Source organism: Triturus cristatus, chromosome 5_2, assembly GCF_964204655.1.
Source record: "Triturus cristatus chromosome 5_2, aTriCri1.1, whole genome shotgun sequence".
Taxonomy (NCBI): Eukaryota; Metazoa; Chordata; class Amphibia; order Caudata; family Salamandridae; genus Triturus; species Triturus cristatus.
In genome coordinates, this window is record NC_140588.1 from 62,546,241 (window position 1) to 62,565,044 (window position 18,804).

The following is an 18,804-nucleotide window of genomic DNA, read 5'->3' on the forward strand; positions in this document are numbered from 1 at the left end:
AAGAATCGTGCTCTTTTGGAATAGTAGCTTTTACTGTAAAAAAGAAAAAATCAATGGCTTACTTTCTAGGGCGGTTCTGCCACCATGCGTGCCTCCATGTGCAGATTGCGGTGAGTTGAGCCCGCCCTTTCAGGATTAAGTTTGGCAGTGTTTGTTTGAAGCGTACTTTAGCAGTATATGGTGACTGAGAGCGAACTACACGTTTCAGACGATTTTGCTCGATCACAAACAGAATACATTCTCCTTTAAATACTGGTACGCTGGTTAAGATATGGTTGTATACGTTTATGTTGACATTGCTGCTCCTTTTTACTCCTACTCGGTAGGATGTACTGTCGCTGCTGCTGATTTCAGTTTGCGGGATTTGTTGGTGAAGTGGTTGCATGCTTAATGTTGGCAACTTAACAGTTTTGCTCCTCAAATTTGATCAATTGTAAAGTGCTGAGTGTATCAATTTAAGAGTGAAAGAGTCTGTCTTATTATAAATATTTTGCTGTTAGGTTTGTATAACTAGGAGTGATTGAATTGATTATATCCGTTTCTGGAGGATATGTAATTGTGTTAATTATTCATGCCTGATGAAAATTCAACAGACGCGTCTGGTAGTGCTTCGCTGAATCAATTCAGACCTCTTGAGCCTGGACAACGAGGGCCATCTGAATTTAGAAAAGGCGGCCAATGGCAGGAGGTTCACTGGGAGCTTATTTGAAAGCCGAGGGCCTCATTCATCTGCAAACTCCTACCTCCTTTGGAGCTGCAGTGCGATTGAGTGGTTTAGAGTAGCCTTTGGTTGGAAGAGGACAAGGATCCTCATCTGGTCTGTGAACCATTCTGTGTTACTACACACGCTCTAGAGGGTGAAAGTGTCTGCAAACAAAACTTTATTTCTGATAAGTGATGTGATCAGTGTTCTTTAGTGGTAAATAGGGCTAGGTTGGATCATAAGAACCGCTCGGTCAGCTGAGGTGTCTTTACTGACTATTTACTTACTTTTTTCAGGTATTTGCAAAGTTAAAGGAAACATGTAGTAAGCTGTCTGAGGTATTAATCTAGGGCAGAGGTCTTCAAACTTTTTGATGCTGGGACCCCCCTGTCAAAACGTTTTAGGCGTAAGGACCCCCTCCTCATCATTGCCAACTATCCAGCGGCGGCCGGTCAGGTAAGCGTGGCGGAGCGGAGTAGGGCGCGGCAGGGATGGAAGCAGACAGATGACGGAATAAATAGTTATTATTTCTTTATTTAATTATACCTATTCGGTTGTCTGTCAACGTCCCCGCCCACCCCACTTCGTTTACCTGAGCTGGCCACCGCTGCAACTATCGACAACCATAAATGCCCCCTGTTCCCACAGCAAATCATTTTTACATTGGGGAAATAAATTAAACTATGTTTAGCAAACCAAAGGTCAATCATGAGGGGGGGTTTCCTCTTTCAATGTGTGCTGCAGAATGGAGCATACATGGAAAGAGTAAAAAACGAGGAGAAATGAAAAACATTTCTCCTCGTTACGCCTGGTGTGGGGAGGCATAAGGTTTTGGCGCTGCCCCAGGTTTACATGGTTTTCAAATCTGGGGCAGCGTCAATATCCATGGGAGTTGCGTGGGAACCATGGAATGCCTACTTGACATAGAGTAAGGCAACGCAGCGACTGCTTTGTCTTACTCTATATCTATAAGGCCATGCAAAGCCATGCAGAGTGACTTTGCCTCGCCTCATAGATATGATTGAGACACTTGTGCCACCGAAGTTTTTGAAAAAAATGACACTCTGGCAGCACAAGCCTCTCATAAATCAGCTCCAAAGTAATATCAGACCATAAGTAATGCATTTTTATTTTTGCATAACAGTCCCTCAACTCCTCCTCAGGGGTACTAAGCGCTCTGTAAATACAGTTATGATTAAAAGCACCCACTTCACATCTCAGTTGTTAAACACCAGGCAAAAAAACAAAAACACATCTTTGCCCTCACAATGCTTTGAGTGATTCGAGCAACAGAACCCCTCCCAAGAATCCTTTACATATGCAGATTAACTTCTAGCACACATTTGCTTTTCATTCAGGCAAGCAGGCACCCTGGAAAGAAGGCTTGTTAGAGGGATTGTTTTACCTGTCTGCTGGGCCTCTTCCTTTTACAGCAGGAGACTCAAGTTATTTCAGCTGAAGTGTTTTAAAGGAAGAGCACATGTTTTGTATACCAGGCAGAAGTTAGGCCTGGATATGCGCGACCCCCTTCCCAGGACTCCGTGGCCCCCCCTGTGGGTCGCGCCCCCCAGATTGAAGACCTCTGATCTAGGGGTTAGTGATAGTACTGAGACTCAAATGGTCAAAGCATCCTGGGTGCGTTTTTGCACTTGTTCTATTTAGTGTCTTGTAAATTGAACATGGTTTAATAATAAAGTACTATATCCCATTGAAGCAACTTCAGAGAGAATAAAACAATGTAATTATATTTATATAGCACTTTTCGGTAAGTAGCACGTTACTCCAGAATCCAAAAAGGAGTAGTGGTAAATTAGTTTGGGGAAATATGAATTAATTTGAGTGGTGGACGTGTGAGTCTGTTAGTTGGTTTGAAAAGTAGAATGGAGGGATAGAAGAGGGAAGAGTATATAAAGTGTTTATTAGGAGATGATAGAGGGAGGAGGATGTTTGGAATGAGTAAATGAGAGCTGGAGGAGGGAAGAGTCTCTAGAAATGGATTAGGGAGATCATAGTAGTAAAATGAGGTGTCAGATGAGTCTAAGATGAGGGAAGAATTTGCACAGGGTTGTTTGGAGTTTTTAGTAGTAAAGTTAGGTTTGGGGTGATGCAAGAAGCGATAGAGGAGGCAGGAATCTATAAAGGGTTATTATGAAGATCATAACAGAATGAGCTTTGGGATGAGTCAGAGTGGAAGATGAGGATATATGGAGAAAGGTATAGGGTGAAACATCTGGGAGTGCAGTGCAGTGGAGGGACTCAAAAGTTTTTTTTTTTTTTGTGTGTTTTTTTTTCTTCAGTAGGAGTAATGCAATAAAGATTTGATTTGGATATATATGTACATTGAATGTTTAAATATATAAGGAAGGTAATATCAATATTTAAGTTGTATTTAATAAACTCAGATTTTCAAGTTTTGCTGTACTTTAAGCAAATTTATTGGTGTAGTTTTTTTTTCTTTTCAATAATTCAGTAGTGAAGCAATTGTAGATAAATAGTAATAACATGTAAATATTGTGATAGATAATTGGAGAACCATAAGTGTCTAATCCAATACCTTGTATGAAACCTCGCCGTGTCTTATATATATGTTAAGCATATAATCTAAGCCTAAGTAATATGTAATTTTTTTTTTTTTTTATTTTATTAGAAAAAAAGCATATATCTTCCCATGACATTTTTGTTTAAAATATTGAGCATAACTATACAGCATGCAACATTTTTAGGAATCGCCACACACCGACATACTAACTTATAATCTTTTTCTGATCGCTTCTAGTTCACAGATTACTGCACACTTCTTTGTTTCCTTGCCCTGGCAGAGCCTGTTCTAATGACTGTAGGTATTGTATCATTGGGTCCCATATATCTTTCGGCCTGGAAGTAACCAGTAGCTCCGCCGCATAAGTTATTAACTGCTCCTTGCAGTACACCATATCTTTAAGCCATCTTTTTGCATTAGAGGCACTTTTGCTTTCTCAATAAATTGCTATACTTATTTTTGCTAGTAATAATGCCACCACTGCTAATCTACGATTGGATGGTCTCAGTGATGTAACCAGTCCCAGGAGACACATCTGCGGAGAGGGAGGCACCGGTTCATGTAGCTTCTTACCTAGTGTGTCAGTCACCTCCCTCCAATACTCTCTCCTACTAGAGGGCAAGCCAAGCTAAGATGTAAGAAATCTGCTTCCATGTATCTACAAGTTTTACAATTAGCATTACTCCTTAATCCGTACCTATACAATTGCACTGGAGGGTAATACATCTGCTGGACATACTTGAAATGAATAATACGTAGGTTGCAGTTAGGTGTGAGCAGCTTAGTGAGAGAACAGCAGTTAACCCAGTCTGCTTCTGCTAGTGGCATATCTAATGCTTCGTTCCATCTCCCTAGTGCCTTCTCTGTGTCCCTGTATTTTTCCTGCGTGCTGCAGTATAAAGTTTAGTATAAGCCTGTCCCGTGTAGGTGCAGTAAGCGGAATCTGTAGTACCTGTAGCGTAGGCGGCTCAAGTGGGAAGGATGGGTAGAGTCATTCAATGGCTTGTCTGAATCGCCTATATGTAAAGAGATGTAATTGGGTATCTCCAGCAGCTATTCCTGTTGAAGTTAAAAACGTATTCCCTGTGAAAACATCCCCAAATGTGCATAGTCCCATCAACCTCTAGCATGTGCTATGCCTTATTCTCTTGTGTGACTAATTTGTCGGGGTGTTGCAAAAGAAGTAATGCCGGAGCATATATTGGTTCCTTGTGAGCTTGTTGCGCTAATTTCTTCCATGCCTCGATCGTGCTTTGTGCTGGATTTATTGTTTTCCGCGATGTTCCCCTTCTTTTCTGTGGTATTAATGCTGAAAGTGGTATCGGTAATGCCTCATCCGATTCTATTGCAACATGTGGAATGCACTCATGCAGCTTGTGCCATTAATGTGCAAAGTGCGCTTGCCCGCAAATGTAATAAAGGTACATATTTGGTGCTCCAAACCCTCCCTGTGCATACGGGCAAGTTAGTTCCTGCCATCCAATTCTCGGTTTGCGGCTTGCCCACGTTAGCGTTATTTGATATGATCTCAGTTTTGCGAAAAAGTGTTGCGGTATGGGTATGTTTATGATTCCCTTAGTAGTGACTCGAGATTATGGGCGGTTCCCGTACATATCGGACCATATCCTCTGGGTACATCGAAATACTTATGGGTCTTAATCTAAATCCAAATACAGTGTCACTGTGTTTTTGTCGTATCTTACATGTTAGCGGCTCGAGCGTTCTTGCAAACAGAAGTGGCGACAGGGGGCAGCCCTGTCTTTTTCCTCTGTGGATAGCAGATGGTTCAGCTGTGTTTCCATTTACTCTCCGCCTCACCACTGGTTCCGTGTAAAGGAGTTGTACCCATCGGAGGAATGTCTGAGGTAATCCCATTCTGCGTAGCATTGTAAATATGTACCTTCATTCCACTGAATCAAACGCTTTTAATGCGTCTAGGAGGGCGACCGCAGCCGGTACGTCTGGGTCAAGTTGATGGAATAGAGCAAATAGTGTGTGTAAGTTGTGGGTTGTTGATCTCGTGGGTACCAATCCCGCCTCATCTGACAGGACCAGGTACTGCATTAGAGGCTTCTGCCTGCTCACCAAGAACTTTGCCAGTATTTTGGCATCAGTAGTTATAAGCAGCAGCGGTCTGTAAGACTCGCAGAGTTCCGGGTTCTTATCCAGTTTGAGTATAGTTATTAATAGTGCTTCTCGGAGCGACTGGGGAAGAAGCCCTTGCTCGTATGCTTCCGTTTACATTTCAAGTAACTTCGGCACTAATAGTTCCTGGATTTCCTTATAAAATTTTCCTCTCCGGTGAACCCATCTGTGCTGGGGTGTTTGACCTTAGGGAGAGTTTGTAGAGCGTCCATAATCTCTTCTTCTGTAATGGGTTGCATAAAATATTCCCTTTGCCCATCCGAGAGCCAGGCTATCGCAATGTCTTGCAGGTAGTCCTCTATCTCTGTGGCCTGTATTATGGTGGTATATAAAATGTGCATAATATTATGTGAATGTTTTGAGTATAGCTTGGTGCCCTTCCATGCCTTATCCTGCCCATCTATTATTTTCACTATTTGTGTAGACGCTCGTATGGTTTGCAGCTTCTGTGCCTGTGTACGCCCTGGTCTACCCCCTTCCCCATATTTGCCTGCTGTGTGTCTGCGTGCGAGAAAGCGAAGCTCCGGATCCTGATATTCTGACAATTTTACGCAAATCTTAGCCAGCAGTTCTCTCTCTAATGTCTGTTCATGCTCTATCTCTAGAGATCTCTTCCCAGTAGACTTAATTGATGGCATACATCTTTCAGAGTCCCTGCCCTTTTGCTGATACAGCGCCCCCCCCCCCCCCACACCAAGAGATGGCTTAAAGGCTTTCCATAGTGTTTGTGCGCTTGTAACTGTACTGTACTATACTATACGAGACCAAGAGTTGTGTGTGAGGGAGGTACACGTGCACTCCCATACGTTTGAATGCTTTATTCTTTACAGGTCAACCAACCCTTGCTCATCCATGCCTTCCCTCAGTTCTCTTGCTGCCTGTTTAGCATGGCCGGTAGCCTGTGTGCCTCTGTCTAACATTGGGTCTATGCACGTGTTCAAGTCCCCCTCTCCCCCTCATATGATCGCAGCTGATGCTAATTCCTGTAAATGCGCACAAATGCACGCAAAGATGTCCGTATCGTCTATGTTTGGAGCATATATGTTGACTAGTGAGAGAGTTGTACCAACAAAGTCGCCCTGAACTATTATATATCATACTTGTGTGTCCGTTTTGGTGTACTGCACTTTAAACGAAGTCCCCTTCTTTACTAATAGCATTACACCTCCTTGCATATGAGGAGTAAGAGGAAGCTATACGCGTTGTTGCCAATTTGGCACCAATGCTTACCTCGGTGTGTTTGGGAAGATGTCTCCTGTAGCATTGACACCTGCATGTTATGCCTATCTAAATATGCTAGCACTTATCTAGTTTTCTGATGAATATTCAGGCCCCTAACACTCCATGTCATTAGCATCCGCGATCTATGTATCTGCAACATCTATTTGCCAATCTATCCTGGAGCTTGTCTGGATGTGTCTCTCAAGCTCTATAGCATTTCTCATCATAGTAGTGACATTTTGACATTTGGTACCTACTATTTCCCACAAACTTCCCCTCACCCCCTCCCACTATAGCGCCCCAATCACTCCAAAGACACAACTCGCTGCTACTCACCCTCTCCATGGAATCCCTCCACCCCCACCCTTAAGACAACCCCCCCCATTAGCATCTGTATCGTGGTACACACTCGGGGGCACTAGTAGCCTACCAAACCCCTCTGCACATCCTGCATTGGGGGCCGCGCTGAACAGAGCAACGTGCACCACTTCGCATCGCTAGTGGTCAGAGTTTCTATTCCACCTTTCTATTGTTGCATCTCGCTTTCTTTGCCCTACCCTACTTCTGGGAGCAGTTAAGACTTCTTTCCGACCGTTCTTTATTTCCATCACTTAGACAGTGTCTCTTTACATTGTCTCATCATACAGTGTTTATCATTCTGGAATTTACCAAGTTATGGTAATCTTGGTCTGCAAGATTCCGACTACCCCTGATCATCTAGGTTGGGGCGGGCCTCTTGGACTTCATTATACCCGTGCGGCGATCTACGTCTGCTACCTGCTCGCTCTTGTTGCAGGTAGCGCTGTAGGCTTTTGGGATCTCCAAATATTTTTTGTGTGTTCAGTTATTTTCAGGTGTGCAGGATATAGCATGGCATAGAATATAGTCCTGTCTTGAAGCTTCCTTTTTGCAGAAATATTTTTTTCCGTGTTTTCAGAACTTGTGAGGTAAAATCTGGGTATAGTGAGTGCTCTGCCCCTCATATCTGAGCGTCTTCAACTCCCTGTACAGCCTCAGGGCTGCTTAACGATCCCTATAGTTTAGGATTCTCTCTATTATAGGATGCGGCGTTGCTCCTGGTGGCGGGCGAGGGGCCAGGGATCTGTGTGCTTTCTACGCAAACCGGTTGGGAATAAAGTGTCTCTGCCCAGTACTGTTGCATGTAGTTGTTCGACTGACCTTTCCATATTACCAGTGTTGGTGGACTCGGCTGCGCCTATAATTCTAAGGTTATTTCTTCTTGATTGTGCCTCCAATTCTTCTGTTTTAGCTTGTAGCACTGCTATCGTCTTTTCCCGTTGTTTCTGGGAGTCCTCCATCTTGCCCTGCGCGTATTCATTATCTGATACTCTGCGCTCTACCAAGTCCATTCTCTCCACCTTTTGATCCATTCTCTGATAGTTTGTCCACCCTGTATGTTAGCGTGTCTAATTTGCCATCTATCGTGGTTAGGGTAGTCTGCATGGCAGATAAAATTTGATACAAGTTTTATCTCTGCCTGTTCATCTCTGTGTGCTGAGAGTTCTGCGCTGCTCAAACTTAAAACTTCAATATGTTTTTGTCTCTAGTGAGCAACGCTCTATACACAATATATTTATTTCTCAGAACAAAGTGCGCTCCTCGTGCTCCGTATTAGACGGGTATTCCAGCAGGACAGAGGCCTTTTGTGGTTCAGCAGCATGCAGTTTATGCAACAATAAAATGATTGAGCAAGAAACCTTCCAACTTCGAGGCAAATCGCGTAAACGGTGAAAGAAGTCTGTTTCTCCCCAATAGGTCTAGTTTTCTCTAATTATTTGGGAAAGAAGAGATGTTGATATTTCTAAACATTAAATGGCAGCACCCTTTATTTTCCATGAAACTGTCAATCCCACACGTTAGGAAGATGAAGGAAGCAGGGTGTGCCGGGATGGGGTGTCAGTTCTTCGGAATCGGCCAACCAAGTACAGCAGGACCCTTCCCTTCCTGCCAGCTAACTCCAGCAGTCTTTAGTCACGAGAGACAATGGGCCATTGACAGCAGGTGCTTCTTAGAAATCGCCCTCCATCAAGGCCTATTGTGCTCTGTGTTTGCATTTTATGAATCGGGGAGACGCTCGGGCTGAGTGGAAAATGTCTCGAGACGATTCACGGTGCTTATAGGGGGTCTTGTGCGGAGCTTGGAGGGGGCGACATATATGTAACACTTGGGACTAGTCTCTTGCTTACATGAAATGAAATGGGTTTTTGTAAAGCACATGGCTAGTCGGAAGCATCCCAGTGCTGAGCGGAAAACCAGAGTGAGCAACCAGAAATTATGGGAAAAGCCAGATCTTCAAATGCTTCTGGAAGATGAAATGGGAAGGTTCCCTACGGAGGTGGAGTGGGAGAGCGTTCCAAAGCTTGGCGGCATTGTATGAAATAAACCTGCCCCCACTTCTTGCTCTCTTGATTCTGGGCACTTCTGCCAGATTAAGCGTGTCGGAGCGAAGACTTCTGGAGGCTTTATATGGACGGATCAAATCTTTGATGATGGTAGGTCCATGCCCCTTCCAGAGACTTGTGGGCCACGCACAGGGCCTTGAAGTGTATTCTCTCAGTGCAGGGAGCGCAGTGCGGGCTTCGCAGAGCAGCGATGGCTGGTGCCAGTAAGCAATCGTGCTGCCGCGTTCTGAACGACCTGGGGTCTAGCGACCACTGCAATGGGGGCTCCCAGATAAAGGGCGTTGCCGTAGTCTATCCTAGAAGGGATCAGAGCCTGTATCAATAACTTTTTTGCTGGGAAAGGGAGTAAGGGAAGGACTTTATGGAGCATTTTAAGCAGGCCGTAGCGTGAAGCGACCGTCTTCCTAGCTTGGGTTTTAAAGGAGAGATCTTGGTCGAGCCAAATGCCTAAGCTTTTTATTTCAGGCTTTGGGACCGGGGCCGAACCCATGCAAATGGGCCAGAGGGCCTTGAGATTAACACTTAAGTGGTTACCGAGCATCATCAGCTAGGTTTTGTCGCCATTGAGCTTAAGATGGGAAAGACTCATCCACTTACCCACTTCCTCCGAACAGGAGTGGAGGTCAGTGGGTGACTGACCAGCTTGATTCGGTGCTACGACTAGCTGCATGTCATTGGCATAAGACATTATATGGATTCCAAAAGGGGTGACAATGTCTGCCAGTGGAGCCATGTAAACATTAAAAAGAGTCAAGCTCAGGGAAGAACCCTGAGGGACTTCACACTGCAAGGGTAGGGGATCCGAGGTGATATCTTCAAACACCTAAAAACACCTTCCTTCCAAGGATTGGAGCCAGGAGAGAGCTTGGCCTGACACTCCTACGTTCCTGAGACGGTGAACCAGAATTTGATGGTTCACCGTGTCAAAGGCCGAGCTCAGGTCAAGGAGAATGATTGCGGATGAGCCTCCCGAGTCGAGAAGCTTTCATGATTCCTCCACCACCGCTAAAAGAGTGGTTTCGGTTCCTTGGTGGGGACGGAAACCTGTTTGAGATGGATGTCGCAAATCATGAGACTCCAGGAACGCAGAGCGAATGTAATTCACATGTTTTTCTGCAATTTTGCTCACTTCAGGGAGGAGCGAGATAGGCCGGTAATTGCCTAAGTCATTAGGGTCCAGATGAGGTTTCTTTATAAGGGCTTTGACCATAGCTCTCTTCCACTCTGGGGGGACCAAACCCGAGGAAAAGGAGGCATTAATCACCCTGAGGATGGGGGGGGGCGGGCTATAGAAGCAGCCATTTTCAAAACGTTAAAAGGTGCAGGATCGAGAGGCGATCCACTTTTCACAGAGGATAGGATAGGCAGGAAAGAATCCAGGGTCAGGGGGTAATAGTCTCCATGAGAGGGGCGTTCTCGGCTTGGCTGGAGACTATGCTGTTGGTTATGAAAGCATTGTCTTTCAAGGGGAGAAGCTTGAAAATGTTTTGCACTTTAGAAAAAAAGAATTTTGTGTAAGGTCATTACACCGCCGTCCGGAATCGTCGGTGGGTCAGGGACTTTAAGTAACTTTTTTGCAATCCGAAAGGTTTCCCTAGGAGAGTTACTAAGAAAAAGAATATTTCTCTACCTGTATGTTTCAATATGTACACAGTATCATCTATTGAGACATTGACACTCTGATTAGACCAACAAGCAAAATGTTATTTTTCATGTTATATTGCGGTCAGGCTTGATCAGTTCCAAAATAATGATATGGACACAATTAATAATGATGCATAAAAGTAACAAAGCGTTATATGTGCAACAACATGAATCAAAATACAAAGAAAGGTCCCATATAAAATCATCCACAACACACTCTCAAACTCACACCAAAGTCATACAACACCATCAATTCATACATCTCACTTATACCGACAATAGCTCAAATGAACATAGAGGTCCCACATGCAAAGGGTTCAAAGATCAATATATAGATATTCAGTACAGTGTGTAATCGTACATAGATTTTTAAAAATATATATATATATCATTTCAATCTTTATAGAACAAACAGAAGGAATTGTAGGGGGGAGCCTCATTAGATGCGCCGACGTGCGTTTCGGTGACCACACCCTAATTCGGGTACCACCTTCCTCAGGGCGTACAGAGACCGTAAAGAGCGGGCTCACGATGTAATCGGACCTGTATAGAAAGGGAGGAACTCATCAGGCTGCAATAAGCTAAAGAAAGGCGGATCTGATCACCACCAGGCCGTCGAGAGTTCTTAATGGATCAAAGCCGCTCATCTATAAAGACGTATGAATAGAATATATATTGAAGGATAGAAGAATGCTCGGGTTCTGTCGGGATGAATAAGTGGAAGCACTCAAGATGATTCGAAGAAGTTAGTTCTGAAATGTTAACTAGGCGAAGTCTGTAATAAACAAGGTTCAGCGGCGATAGCTGATCTTGTCACAGGAGGCTGATTTGCACGGATAATATATAGGGACCAATGCGGGAGATTTCTGGCTATGACATCCTTCCAAATGGTAAACCGGAAAAAGGTCCGATAAGCCCTAGGAGAGTTGACCGCAATGGCGATCTTTTCCTTAAAGTATAGAGCTTGGGCTTTCTTAATTTCCCCTTTATATGTTCGTAGAGTTGCTCTATATTCTGATTTCTTGTTATAGGAGAAATCTTTTCTCCATAGCCTCTGCAACTTTTTGCATTGTTGTTTGAGAAGGCTTAATTCAGGAGTAAACCATGGTGATTTATGAGATCCAGCTTTTTTTGGGATTCGTTTTTTCGGGTGTACTAAGTTGAGTGTGCCTTCAATCCAGGAAGTATGGCAATTCTAAGCGGTCACCAGGTTGGAGTGTAGGGCGGGTAGGGACTTTCCAAGTGCATGGGACCATTCTTCCAAAGGAGTCTGGCCCAGGGGCGGTTAAAAGTTCGAGACAACTGTGTGTTTGAACCTGTAATAGCAGGGGATCAGGAAAAAGGGACTAAGAAATGGTCCGACCAAGGGAGGGGGATAGGAGGTTTACTTTCTAGATCTTCCAAACTGGAAAAGATAGGGTCAAGGAGATGTTCTTTAATATGGGTGGGTTGGAAGACCTTCTTCTGGAGATGGTAGGACGCAAGGTCTTGAGCAAGGTCACTGGCGACCGCGGTGGAAGGGTCAAAGTGAAGATTAAAATCTCCCAGGAGAGTGAAATTAGCATTGGTATTTGCGAGACCAATGGTTGTTTCCAACAGGGATTTGCAAACTTGGCCTGGCGGACCCAGAGGGCGATATATAAGGAGGCCTGAAAGAGAAAGTGAGGGGATAAATTCAATGGAGAACTGAACTTTCTCACAGTCTGCTATTGGGCTGCCAAGTAGTCGTTAGGTCATGTCATTTTTATGAACAATAGCGATGCTGCCACCCAAACCTGTCGTTCTATCTAGCCTTTGGATTAGGTAGCTCGGAGGAAGGGCTCTAACTATATCAGGCTCTGAGCTTGAAGAAAGCCAGGTCTCAGTCAGGAACAACACTTCGGGTTCGAGCTCCGATAGCAGCAATGAAACCTCTGTCGAGTGTTTTGGTAAAGATCTGCAATTAAGAAGCAGTAAGTTGAAATGTTTCCCCGCGGGTGCTGGGGGGTGCGAGTTGGTCCAGAGCTCATACTGGCAGTGTGAACATTTATCCTGTATGTTCTCTGGCGCAATCGAGTGAGCACATTGAGGCCCTAGAGACTTGTTCAGCTGCCGCAACTGAGCGCTGGTATAACCACAGTGAGCTGGGGGCAAAGGAGCAGGGTTTCTGGCCCCTGGACACGGTCGGGCTCGAACAGGCGCAGACGGGCTTGCCTTAGGTGCGCCCGCTGTGCGGGTGCATCATCGGACGCTATTATCCGCGTCGGTAATGTATCAAGATGTGATGCTAGAGCGCTAACCTAAGGTCTCTGCGACGTTCTAACCCCTTCCCCCAGGTACAGCACAGCTCCCCCTAGTGCAGGCAGCAATGAGTGAGCAGAGAGTCAATGTTTTAAAAAGAAAACGGCGAAGCATTGAACACAGCTCCCCTTTAGTGCAAAACAGTGGAAGCTTAAAACCAATTTCAGGTCTAAAAGCAAATTACAGGTCTAAAAGCAAATTTCTTTTAAAAACAAGCAGATTGAGGTAGGCAAATTAAGAAAATCACACGCTCCGTCGCCCGGTTTCCACAGGGGGATGCCCCTCTAGTTACATGCAATTGTATTTATGTATACATGCCAATAGACCCGATTCCCGCCTGAAATTGCATTTTCTATAATAGAAGTCAGTGGGGAATTTTCGTTCTCCCGAGCTTTTTATTTTAAATCTCCCACCTCCCTGTCCTAAAATGTTGGCATGTATGTTGATGTTTTATTAAAAACCATTTTATAAAATGCCATCTATAATGCAAATTGTAGGAGTAACGTCCAACGGAATCATTTTTACAACCAAAAATGCATTGTTTTTCGAACATAGCTTTCTATGCAATCAAAGCCATACCATCGCAATGTTAATCCTGCATCCTATAGGTATACCTTGCCAGTGGTGCAAATTCAAGCTCAGAACTCCAAATAATAAAACGTAAAAGCTTCCCAGTGAAATAATCAGTAGGGCTCGATTTGCAAAGATTTATACGTAAGTGGGAGAGAATGTGGCCTAACCGCAAGGGCGGTTGCCCTTGGCGATGGGGAACCGGGTTCGAGTCTCGGGAGTGATGCTCAACTTTCGGTGATTCTGGGCAAATCACTTTAACTCCCTGTGCCTAGCAAAACAATGAATGTGTCTGTCTAATGTAACTGGTGCTAATGTAAAGCCTCTGATATCTCTGGGTCTAGTTCGTGCTATATAATGCTCCACACAAAAAAAAAAATACGTGTGTGAGACTTTGTCTTCTAGAACTCCTGGATTATTACAGAATTCCAGGAGTATGCCAGCAGTCTTCGCTGAAAGTACTTAAAGTGAAAGTCTGAATACAATATTTGTGAAGCTGGCCCTTGGCATCTGCTGCTCCAGGTCCCCCAGCAGGTACACAGTCCACTAGTAGATTAATGAGACGAGCATTGGCACAGCCTCACATTTTGGACCGTATTAGTGTTTAGCTATGCAACAGTTGATGTTGTTGCACCAAGGATATTGTGGTGGATAACTAAACACTTGTAAGGTCCCAAAGGCGATACCTATTGGCTATGCCAATGCTTGTTTGTAGTTGAGAGGTGTTCAAAGTAGAGCAGAGCCCGATTTTTAGGGTACCCATGCAAGATAATAGCGAACCAAAAAGGTGTGCTAGACCTGTTCTGAGTGTCCCCTACGTTTGTATTAAAAAACATATTTTGTCACTAGTTTGAGGTAGGCATTGGGTAACATTGTTGACTTAATTTGATTCCTTGTATGCAAGATCTTTTTGTAATTAAAGTGCTGGTATTTATAAGTTGATGAATGTATTGTTTGATAGCTTCCTCTCATTTCTAAAGCGCAGTGCTGAAAACGCACTGTGGCTGATTTTACCTTCCACAAGAAGATGTCACTTGATTAAATTCGTTTGTCTTCAAAATAAAGCTACTGTTGTGTTGACAAGGACATGCAGCTGTTTGCCAAATGAAAATATTGAGGGTTTAGTAAACAATTTCACATTACCCATCGTGTAATAGTGCAAACATAACACTGGTTGTGCTTTGTTTCCTCTAAGGGCACTAATCAGTCGATAAATAATACTTGGCAGATTATAAACAAAACTGAAAGCCAGGGGTGTTGCTCAACACGGGAACGGAAGCTTTCTAGAGAAAGCAAGCGTGTCGTTGAAGAAAGAGATTGCAGTGCGTTCACACACGCGCGTCTGTACAAAGGCAGGTGTAGACACCCCAAGCTCCTTCAGCCCAATATGGCGGTGTATCGTTGCCCAGTGCTGGCTGCGCTTCACTCGGGCACTCGAGGTAAAGGTCGGCCCGAAGAGCTCGCATATAAATAATATATTTCTTCATATGCCATGTGATATTCTCTGTATCACTGCAGAATTGGTTTGCTTTATTCCATGTGCTGACAGGACGTTGACACTCCCTCTGGGCCATTAATCCCGGTTTTTGCCGCGGTTGTTTTCGCGGTCGCTGTATAAAGGCCGCCCTGCTGTACTCCTGCCGGCCTTCGTTGTACTCCTGGCGGCCGTCCTGTTGTTTGTCCCACCGAAACCTAACCTGATTTTTAAGTTTCAATGAGCTCTTTCCTAAGAAGGGCTCACGAGCCACTGGCAGGAGCGCCCGGTAACCTTTAGAGAAGCAGACCGTGATGCGTCCTGCTCCCCTCCTTAGCGTGACTTGTATTCGTTTAGGCAAAGGTTCGGGGGTTGATGTCTCATCAAGGGCCTACCTAAAGACACTGCAGCAGGTGTAGTGACACCGGGCCAGGTGTGTGACAGGCCTGCTGTATCCGATTTATTGTGCACCCCAAATAGTAATGCCACTTTTCCCTTGCTAAACATTGGCCCCTTTTAAAACTGGCAGGCACTCTGAAACAGAATGAGTTTTCCTACTAGAGGATGATGCATATCCGTTCCGATGACAGGCATGGCCCACAAACCTCAAATGTTTTTGTAGGGGGAGCTTTTTTAAAATTCAAATTTGAAACTCGGTGCTCCAGTAGTTAACTCGCGCTCACTTAGAGGACCAATTTTTTTCTGCTTGCACCTCACATTATTAGAGTGGATGGAAAAGTATATTTGAGTGTTAACACTGTTACTGGCTGGTAAAGGGTGGGATCCATCGCCATTTGAAATCATTTACTTTAATGGTTTAAGTATTGCCTTTTTAGGTCTCGCCTGATCCAGCGCATGCGCTGGTTTGGCCGAGACATTTAGTGGACGGGTTTTCTAACGTGAGCGTGCACGCGCGCAGCAGGCAGCTTTCAGCATCCGAGGTGCCATCTGGAGCTTTCACTTTGTCTGATCACTTTCACGGCTTACATTGCTACAACTACCGATAAAATATGAATAATCCTGTTTTCGTTCATTACATTCGTTCCTACCTCTAGCCTTCACGCAGTCAGCAGCCCTTCCTGTGGTTAAAATATTTTCTTTATTGTTGTGTGTGCCTCTACTATGCTTCTAGCACTAAAAGGCAGCATGAAGCACTACAAATCACACAACCGTAAAATAAGAACCCACAGTAACTCGATGTGTTCAAATAATTCTGTAAAAACTGCAACTTTGCTTACATCGGGGTATTTGTTGCTTATGGTGTTTTCGCCACTTCGTGCCTCTGTTCTTACAGAGCCCAGCTCACTTTTACCTCGGTTTTTTCACATTAAAATGTCTGTCGTGGGTGTGCGGTTTGGGTGTGAAAAGTGGGGGCTGACCAGATGCAACTTACCTGTACAGCATAGGTCAGGGGAAAGGGGCTAAATTGGTAAGGTCCCTTAGACGCATGCACGGTATGTGTTTTTTAAGACAAACATTTATTTAGATGCGCCCGGTAATGTAAATCGGCAGGCAGGCACGTTCACAGAGAGCAAAGACATGCACATACACTAACAATCTCCCATGAAGTCCACACATGTACAGCGTAGCTAAATTAGGAGTATGGCACCAGTAAACTTAAAATAGAATCCCTGCGTTCATGCTAGACCAAACTGTGTGATCCTTCGCAAACCAGTGATCCTTCGCAAACCAGTGTATCGGTACCGCCTTCTTTCCCTAAAAGGTGAAGTATGTGGAAGTGTAACGCGTTCTTCAACGCTGCATTTGGGACATTTTAATACATGTTATTGTGTTTTAAAAACATGAATGGTGGAATTGTGACTGTTCGAATGCTTATTTAATTTTGTTTTTAGGTCTCGCGACCTGCGTTACACTGCGCAGCAGTGCTTGCGCAGGCGAGAGTCCTTTTATTCTGGGTTTCAGAAATCGATCTAGGAATCGCACACGCTTGTGCGTGTGCGATTCCTTTTTAGCTCCCCCATTGTCCTTTGCGTGTGTCTTCTTCCAAAAGACTGCATGCAATTGGCCTAAGGCGCGCGCATAGCTCCTCCCATGGCCTATTGGTGTCTATTATGCGCACCAAGCGCGTAATAGACACCAATAGGCCATGGGTGGAGCTGTGATCGTGCCGAGAGTCAGGCGTGACGCGCGCGCCGCTTGCTTTTCTTTACTTCTGGTATATGTGCGGCACCCGCGCTTTACAGTAAAGCGCGGGTGCCGCGATTATACCAAAGGTAAAGAAATAGATTTTTGTTTCTATTTCTGTACGTTTGGTATAATCGCGGCACCCACGCTTTACTTTTAATGTTATAAGTAAAGCGCCGGTGCTGCGATTGTACTAAAAGTAAAGGAATAGAAAAATGCAACTATTTCTTTACCTTTGGTATAATCGCGGCACCCGCGCTTTGCTTATAACATTAAAAGTAAAGCGCGGGTGCCGCGATTATACCAAAGGTAAAGAAATAGATGGAACCGGGGAACAGAGCGATAAGGTGACGTGCCCAGGATCACACCATTTCCTGAAGTGAGGGCCTGAGGATCCGGGAGGACCCTGAGGATGCCAAACACCGGGGTCAGGCCAGCCGCGAGCAGTATGCTGACCCTCTATCCCTGGCACAGCATAAGTGCTCAAGGATCATACGGGTTGAGTACCGCTGTGATGAATGTGACAAGGTCTTCAGTTGCCCAGCCAACCTGGCTTCTCACTGTCGTTGGCATAAACCAAGGACCCCTCCAACAGTTGAACAACAAGTATCCCACCAGTCTGACAATGCCAAGGAAAACCAGAGCCCCGGTCCAGAGAAGCAAGAGGTGGCTATTCCTTCGCCTCAACCCTCTGACTCTGAGGAGCTGTATGACTGCTCACACTGCAACAAGAAGTTTAGGCTCCAGGCCTACCTGCGGAAACAGCAGGCACTACACAACCGGCCCAGTGCTGCAGCCACAATGGCAAATGTCCTATCAGAGAGCCAGGCCTTGTCCAATGTCTCGTCTGAAAGCCAAGGCCCAGCCAGCATACAGAGCCTTCAGCATTCACCACCAAGGGACGAGTCCTGGCCCTGGTCTTCAAGGAAAGCAAGGCAGCCATTATGGGCCTTTCTAGAACATCCTCCTCGTGCCATGGTCAGGGAGCACAGGCCCACCCTTGCAGATTCTGTCCTGAGACTCTTTTCTCCTCTGCTGGCCACACCCGGCACATCAACCGATGCCATCCTTCAGAGACCAGGCAGGTTATCTTACTACATGTTCCCCAACATGCCTGAGGTGGATACTCCCAAAGAGAGCCATCTGTGGCATAAAGACATCGAGTATGAATGAAAATATGACTATCACGCCATTGTCCCAGGCGTCACTTTTATGATTGCTTATTCTGTACTTTTCTGTCCTACCGTCTGTCCCAGGCCTATTCTCCAGCTTTGTTACAACATAGTCTCTGCATGGTCTCCAGCTTTAACTTCGCTTTCTCGGAACTTGTCAGCAGGTAAGGATCACTTCGCATCTCCAGCCCACTGAAGTCACAGATTCTACGTGGTCCCCAGCTTTAACTTTTTTAGAAATGCTGTCTTGCCCATCCCGAGGAGATGGACTTTGTATCTCTGACCCAACAGTTCCAGAGACTTTGAATGTAAGACTCTATCCTCTACAGAAATTCCCCTTGTCTGTGTTACATTTGAGACCACTCTACCTACTATATATATATTGATTATATAAGATATATATATTTATACGTATTTTTCGCGAGAACATCTACTTCTTTACCTTTGGTATAATCGCGGCACCCGCGCTTTGCTTATAACATTAAGAG

The 18,804-nt window shown here is 44.8% G+C and overlaps 1 protein-coding gene and 1 pseudogene across 1 annotated transcript in view; both read left to right on the plus strand.

Annotated features, from left to right (window-relative positions):
• The window catches only part of GALNT1 (polypeptide N-acetylgalactosaminyltransferase 1), a 525,156-nt gene that overhangs the window by 5,869 nt on the left and 500,483 nt on the right, over window positions 1-18,804 (plus strand). The gene's annotated exons all lie outside the window — the stretch shown is intronic.
• On the plus strand, window positions 85-18,262 carry LOC146822664 (insulinoma-associated protein 1b-like; annotated as a pseudogene).